We start from the raw sequence: 7,631 nt of genomic DNA, 5'->3' as shown, positions 1-7,631 counted from the left end.
CTTTAACCACATTTAACAGTACATTAGCAACATGCTAACGAAACATTTAGAAAGACAATTTACAAATATCACTAAAAATATCATGTAATCATGGATCATGTCAGTTATTATCGCTCCGTCTGCCATTTTTCGCTATTGTTCTTGCTTGCTTACCTAGTCTGATGATTCAGCTGTGCAACTCCAGACGTTAATACTGGCTTGTCTAATGCCTTGAACATGGGCTGGCATATGCAAATATTGGGGTCATACATATTAATGATCCCGACTGTTACGTAACAGTCGGTGTTATGTTGAGATTCGCCTGTTCTTCGGAGGTCTTTTAAACAAATGAGATTTATATAAGAAGGAGGAAACAATGGTGTTTGAGACTCACTGTATGTCATTTCCATGTACTGAACTCTTGTTATTCAACTATGCCAAGGTAAATTAAATTTTTGATTCTAGGGCACCTTTAATTGTTTCCAGAAAGATCACCTGTAACATTCAGGATGGTGGCTGACAAACAACTTTTTTAAATGTATTTTGGTGGGGAGGCAGCCACAAAACTGTTGATCTGATACGGCGCCAAGTACTCATAAATACCGCTATATACGTAAAGAGAGGAAGACAGAATAATGCCCAAGGTCTTGTGGGCAGGTATGGTGATAGCCAATATCATTTGGCAGATGGGGCAAGGTGATATCACCAGCTGTTGCTGGCCCATAAGCTGGTGTGGAGACGAAACATTAGATTATGGTCTGTTGGGGAGAATAAAGCTTAGATGCAGCACTCATGTTGAGTAACTGTGAAGAACCAGGTGTGAAAGTTAAGAAAGCTTCAATATCATCATCTTATGATTTCTAATGCAGTGTGAGATGATTATGTAGGTCGTATTATTAGAGTTTAAAAAGCATAAAAGACCATTTCTGAATATCTGTTTTGTATCTTCAAGTTAAAATTGCATTTTGTGCTGCATGTGTGGATATAATGAATGTAGATCACTGATGAATATGCTTCCCCACTCGGGTCACGCAGGAAAACAATTAAACCGGAATCGTTGTTTTCATTGTTCGCAGAGCGGTTAGCACCAAAACCCTGAAAAGGAAAAGACCAATGCATGTTATGAATTCTCTGCCAAACGTTCTGCCATAATTAAAGCTGTCGAGCTGCAATTATTAGGACCTTTCTTCCCACCCTTCCCACGCTGCAAAAACAAAAAGATAAAGAAAAACCCCGGGCAGCTATAATCAGAACTTTTCTCAAATGTTGAAATTGCAAGTGGGAGAAAGGGGCCTAGTCGAGCACAGTGGACAAATGAAAGCTTTGCCCAGCTCTGAGGATGGGTGTTCCTAATCTTTCACAACAACGACCAGCTCTGACGATCTCTCTCTCCATTTTAGAGCAGCTTATCTCTGTTCCCAGCACTAATGCAGAAGATAGGAGTCCGCCAGCTTCGACTACTGTAAGAGAAGGAACAGAAAACCTCAGAGAGTGTACAAACATGCCGTGCATGGACTAGAAATTTGAATAGGTGATGTATATTATTGGACACACAGCAAATATGTTTGGGACACAAGAAGTCAAAAACCCAACAATAACCCCGATAAACCAAACTAGGTCAATGTGAAAACAAAATGAACCTGGTTTACATGTTTTATTGACAGCTAGTGTTTAAACTGGGTCTGCTGTCTAAATTCAAAATATTGGAGAGCGTTTTTTCCCCGCCCCCTCCTCCTCAGACTCGGCACTCATGCGGGTTGCCAGATTGAGGACACGCAACAGAAACGAATGTAACTGACAATGAAAAGCAACGAGCCTTACAGTATATGTTGACAAGCTAATATATACGTTTGCAATGTTTTCATTGCCGAGGCTTTTTTTGGTCAGGTAGAATTTGCTATTTCTATCCCAGTTCTTTTGCTGGATTCCAACCTTGTGTTTTCTGCCGACTGGTAACCCGGGGTGTCAAAACTAAAATTCTATTGGGTAAATTGGCAGTGGGTTGGATCACAGAGATCAAAACAAAAACATGGAACATGCATTCCAAATTAGAATAACTGGCTGTATTGTCTTTCAGAGAAATGTAGAAATGTATTTAAACGTAGGATATATATATATATATATATATATATATATATTAGAAACACTAAATGAAAATATTATCTATCTATCTATCTATATATATATATATTCTGAAAAAAGCCCTAGCCTTCCTTTGCAGATGCTACGTTTTTTGACATTTTGTCATCTAAAGAAATGTAATATGTGTCCAAATACTTGGGCCATTGGGCATCAGAATACGGAAGTGACACGGATTATGTCGACTCTAAAAAACTATAGTTCATCATCCACCTCATTGGCCTCAATCTGTTGCACAACTTGTGTGCTGTGTTTAAGCTGCTTGGCAAACTCACCATGATAGTGTCTGGGGTACAGGCAGCAGGCACATCTCACGGGTAGTGTTGGTTTCTCTGCCCATGCATTCTTATCCCCAGTGTCAGATCACTGACAAGACCTGACACCCAGCTGATCACGGTGCCAGACAGTGACACCCAATGCTGTGAGAGCCACGGGTCTTTATTCTAGACGGGGGTTGTCCATTTGAGTGTTAAGGACTGTCAAAAGCACAGCACGACAATTACAGGCCACTGCTTTTCTCTACGCCTGTATCGACTGGACTCTGACGTGCCCAGAGAGAGGCTTGCAATGATGGAAATGGAGTTCTGCTGCAGGACGTACAATGAAATGACAGGGGATATTCACAGCGTGGAATCCTTTGGAGTCGTGTTTAACGATTCCCGTGGAGTTGAGATTGGAGATGGATTGCAGTAAATGAGCACAGGAGGTCTCTGGAAGTTAAGACAAACACAGATTCACCATATTCATGCATGCAAATGTTCACCACATGAAATAACTATTCATAGGAAACCCCCAGCACTGCAGGAATATTCAGCAGTATCAACATTTCTATACGTATCTCTGAATATCTTCAGCATATTTTTTCCTTCTTTTCATGTGTCCACACAGGAATTAATTGATAAAGCAATAGTTCTCTCAAAAATGAGAATTCTGTCATGATTTAGTCACCTCTTGTCAATCCAAACCTGTATGTGGTTATTTTTAAAAAATAACAGTATCAACATGTCTATACGTATCCCTGAATATACTAAGCATCATTTCAGTATAAATATTTCTGTTTAATATAAATATATATATATATATATATATATATATATATATATATATATATATATATATTTATATTAAACAGAAATATATATATATATATATATATATATATATGAATAATGAATAAAAATTCATTATTAAAGAGAAATTATAGTTAAACAATAAATGACCACACTGTATATATATATATATATATATATATATATATATATATATATATATATATATATATATATATATATATGAATAATGAATAAAAATTCATTATTAAAGAGAAATTATAGTTAAACAATAAATGACCACACTGTATAAAATCAAAAGTTGAGAAAACTTAAAAGTTTAAGGTTTAACAAACTTCAGCAGATTTTTGAGTTTTCTCAACTTCTTGTATTTAGTTTATACAACAAAAAGTTGAGAAAACTCAAAAATCTGCTTAGGTTTGTTGCCTTAAACTTTTAAGTTTTCTCAACTTTTGATTTTTTACAGTGCAATATTAAAATGTTATACTAATGCATTCTAATGCATTAATTCATGCATCACAGCTCTATAATGCACCATATAAATAGTAATTTGCTAAAGATTACATTTAATAGTGTTAATTATTATTGTTTTTAATGTATAGTTTTTTTTTTATATTAAAAAAAATTTTGGTTTTAAAGATTAACTTTGTTGAAGCATTAGATGATGGCAAAAGTAATCTAAATGTAAAAATATTTGAAATGAGCATGAACAATTAGCCGAATTTGCAGTTATATATCTTATGTTGACCGATACATAAATCAAACCCTCAAATATCAGTGGATATCTCATGCATCCTTAGTTTAAATATTGCTCGACAGCCGTGGTCACTACAACCTGTAAATCACGAGAACATTTTCATTGAGTCGTGAACTTCTTTAACACAACAATATACCTGCTAATGATTCAGGCTGTTTCTGCATGAATACGTGAGCGTCTATGATGTCTTACAAAACCAGAAGCACGCAGCAGTCATCTGAAGTGCATACACTCTCACTTTCAATGTGATTCCAGCACAGTTCATTAGTTCAGATTGCATAACTATGCTAATGAGTAAATGGTTTTACCGCTGTAATTACACTACAGGGATTTGAGAGATAAAAAAGAATTATATAAAACCCAGAGCACGAAAGTTTAACATCTGCTCGATGAAATAATTAACCCACAAGCTCTGTTTCACTGTCGATGTGTCGTCTGAACCTTGGGGGAAGTTGGGAAAGGTTCTGTGTCAAACTCAGAGGATTCAAAGCGGGATTTTGTAATGCTGGCTCCTTTTTGTAATCTTGTTTGTATTGTCTTTTCGTAGCCAGAAGCCAAAAGTTTGTCGAAGAGGACAACTGAGGCGATGTGTTATAGCAGACGACATTCAATTTGCAGGGAAACGGTGTTCCTTGGTCTATGTCCTTTGTTATCTCGGGGGCAATGTTTTTTCCACTTCATGAATTAAAAGGCAAGTCTTTAAATCAAATCTGTTCTTCCACAGCATATTGAGAATCTCAAGAATCGACCCTCAGGGGGGGAAATAAGTCTGGGTATAGCATGCCTGCTAACATATGCAACGTTCAGCTTACACACAATTGACAAGATCCAACACGCGAAATAGACTCGGCAGCATACGTTAAACACCTCAATGAAGTGTTTTGCACAAGATTGGGCACCGGAATGACTGATTACCTCCGGTTCCGTTTTGACAGGGGCAGCGTAAAGTTTCCAAATCCATGCATTAGCGTTTTAATGCTACCTCGCTATACGGACCTGTTCAGCTTAAGACAGTACATCTTTCCTGTCCCGGGTTGACACACAGTACTTTATTTTCTCTGGTTTTAGCTAATTTAGAAGTAACCCAAGGGCTATGAAAGTAATTATAAGCAATGATGAAGTCATCCTAGTCCATAAATTCTCAGAGAGATTCCGTATGAATTAATTGGTTTGTACAGCATTGATACTGCAGTACTCTCGGGAGCCAGCGTGCACAAAGCAAAGCGTTCACTGTTGCCCTCTTATTATAAAGCCTATAAGCATTTGCTTAATTTTAGATGCAGTATCAGTAATGAATCGGGTTCACATTTCGGTCATTTGGCACCTGACGGACTGCTGGATTTGTTTCAGAATAATAATTGGCAAGGAAAAGCTTAGAAGCGGTGGGGAAAAAAATGGCAGTAGGGAAAATATCATGTCAAACATCTTTAGCGATTTTCCAACTGCAATTTTTTTTATAAAACTGCTTAAAGCAAGACCAATGTGCACTACAAAATGTAAATAGGGTGTAGAATGTTGAGTTCAAAAAGGTATGTGTAATTACTAGAAGACGTTTTTGTGATGCATCTCTTTTTATCATGATCCAAATTGCTCTTTGCATGATCTTTAATCTTGTATTATTTATCAAAATCCACTTAGATGGACCACAAAGTAAATGCACAGACCTTAAATGATTTAAGATGACCAAGATTAGATACATGATATGGAAGAACATGGAGTTCAACCACACTTTTTACCCCTTTACAACAAAGACTTTAGATATACAAAGACGGTGCACTCATATTACATATCAATGGAAGAAAGTGCAACGTGCAAAATGGCAAATTAGGTCTCGCCTTCTAAATAAAAGAGCCAATTGCTAATTGATAAAGTTGTCGCGCCACTGCAGCTGGCATTAAAAGCTCCAGTTGCATTAGAAATAGTCAGCGTTTTGAGGCTTATGTCATGTGCATTGGCTTGGTCAACCCGAGAAATGCAGTTTTTTGTCATGATTTCAGCGATTTTAGAAACAAAATCTACGAGACAGTTGTTGTCAGACTTCATTGGTGATTTCAATTATGAAATTTAATTGCAAGCTTGGTGAACAGCTTTGGAGAATTTAATGTTTCCCCATTCAAAGAGACACATTTGTATGACTGAAATAGCTGCCCAGGAGGCGTTTCAAAGATGGCCGCTGAGTGAAATTACTTGAGTTCGCGTTTAACTTTTGTTGTATGGAAAAGAGCTGTTTCTTCTCATTTTTTCTTTTTCTTTTTCTGTTTACAACAAACAGGTTTGGAGTAACATTAAGGTAAGTAAATAATGACCGAATTTAAATCTTGGGCTGCAAAATGGCATTAACCATGATATTAATCGTAATTAATTCATTTAACCAACCCCAAACTATACATATACAATTCATTTACCTAATTGTGAATCAGGGGATAATTAAAGTAAAAATCTAATGTCACTTACCAGAAGTTTCTATCCATACTTCACCAGCTCATCTGTATTCTCTTCTAGAGAGACTTGTTTTGACAGCTGTGTCCAACTTGCATAAGGAAAACAATAAACAACTGTAAATATCCACAGCAGTTATTATATAATTTCATCTCGGGTAATGTTTATGCACTTTAATGTTAACAGCATCTAATGTGAGTTTGAATATCATTTTGTGCCATACTGAAAGCAACAATGGACAAACCACCTCAGATCTTCAAAAATAAATGAAAGGACACAAGAACTCATTGTGAACAGACAAGATTATTCTATTACAAAAGTTGTTTCAGTTTCAAAAGTTGTTTCAGTTGTATTTTTAATTATGTTAAAATGGTGCAATATTCATTAATTTGATTATGTACTTATCCATTTCATTGAGAGTGCTAGGAGCTTGCCGAGAGAGCCCGCCTATATGCTATTCTGATTGGCTGTGATTTTTGATTGACTTTATCACGTCGCGGTTAGCTTAGGACACGGTGTAACAGAGACATGTTACATGTTAAAAATATAAAATATAAACTTATTACAATGCGTTCCAAATTATTATGCAGGTGACATATCAGTAAGATTTCAGTACAATAAACATTCAGAATTTAGTTTTTCTAAGAAAATGTTTGTTTGTTTATTTATCCATGTCTTTTTAGATAACTGGTATCAATCTCAGACAAAATAATTTGCCAGGTCAATGGAAACCCTACTTAGAGGTTGTTCCACATTATTAAACAAGTCACAGTTCTCATGCAATATAGGGAGGAAGAAAGATCTTTCTGAAGATGAAAAGCATGAAATGGTGCAATGTTGTGCAAAAGGCATGAAAACAACTAATATTTTGTGAAACTGAATGGAGATTATTAAATTATCATACGATTTGTGAGTGATTTAGAGCACAGCAGAACTCGGTCAGATAAAGGCTTATTAAGGAAAGTTCCTGTCAAAAAACTTAATTGCATTAAAAGGGCACCTATAAAAAAGCCAGTGTTGAGCAGCAAACGGGTATTTGAAGCTGCTGGTGTCTCTGGAGTCTCAAGAAGCTCTCCATGCAGGCTGGCAGTTGTGCGTAAAGATGCATTTCAGCCACTCCAAACCAAACCTCACAAAGAGAAACATTAACAGTGGGTGTAGAAATACATGAAGACTCATTTTTAAATAGTTTTATTCACTGACTAATGCCGTACTACAATGGATGGTCTAAACGGATGGATTTCTGG

At 36.3% G+C, this 7,631-nt stretch overlaps 1 long non-coding RNA gene across 2 annotated transcripts; it reads right to left on the bottom strand.

Annotated features, from left to right (window-relative positions):
• Positions 1–342: 342 nt before the first annotated feature.
• On the bottom strand, positions 343–6,947 carry LOC125256700. Of its 2 annotated transcripts, none has more exons than XR_007182163.1 (3): positions 6,400–6,947; positions 2,394–2,828; positions 343–1,439 (listed from the first exon to the last, which is right to left on the bottom strand). It is a non-coding gene; the product is annotated as an uncharacterized LOC125256700 (long non-coding RNA). The 2 variants fall into 2 exon arrangements; XR_007182164.1 differs by lacking the exon at positions 6,400–6,947 and adding an exon at positions 4,082–5,624.
• Between the last annotated feature and the right edge of the window lie 684 nt (positions 6,948–7,631).

The sequence above is a fragment of the Megalobrama amblycephala genome, linkage group LG21 (genome assembly GCF_018812025.1).
Source record: "Megalobrama amblycephala isolate DHTTF-2021 linkage group LG21, ASM1881202v1, whole genome shotgun sequence".
In the NCBI taxonomy this organism is placed as follows: domain Eukaryota; kingdom Metazoa; phylum Chordata; class Actinopteri; order Cypriniformes; family Xenocyprididae; genus Megalobrama; species Megalobrama amblycephala.
The sequence above is the reverse complement of the archived record's forward strand: the minus strand, read 5'-3'. Positions and strand labels throughout refer to the sequence as shown.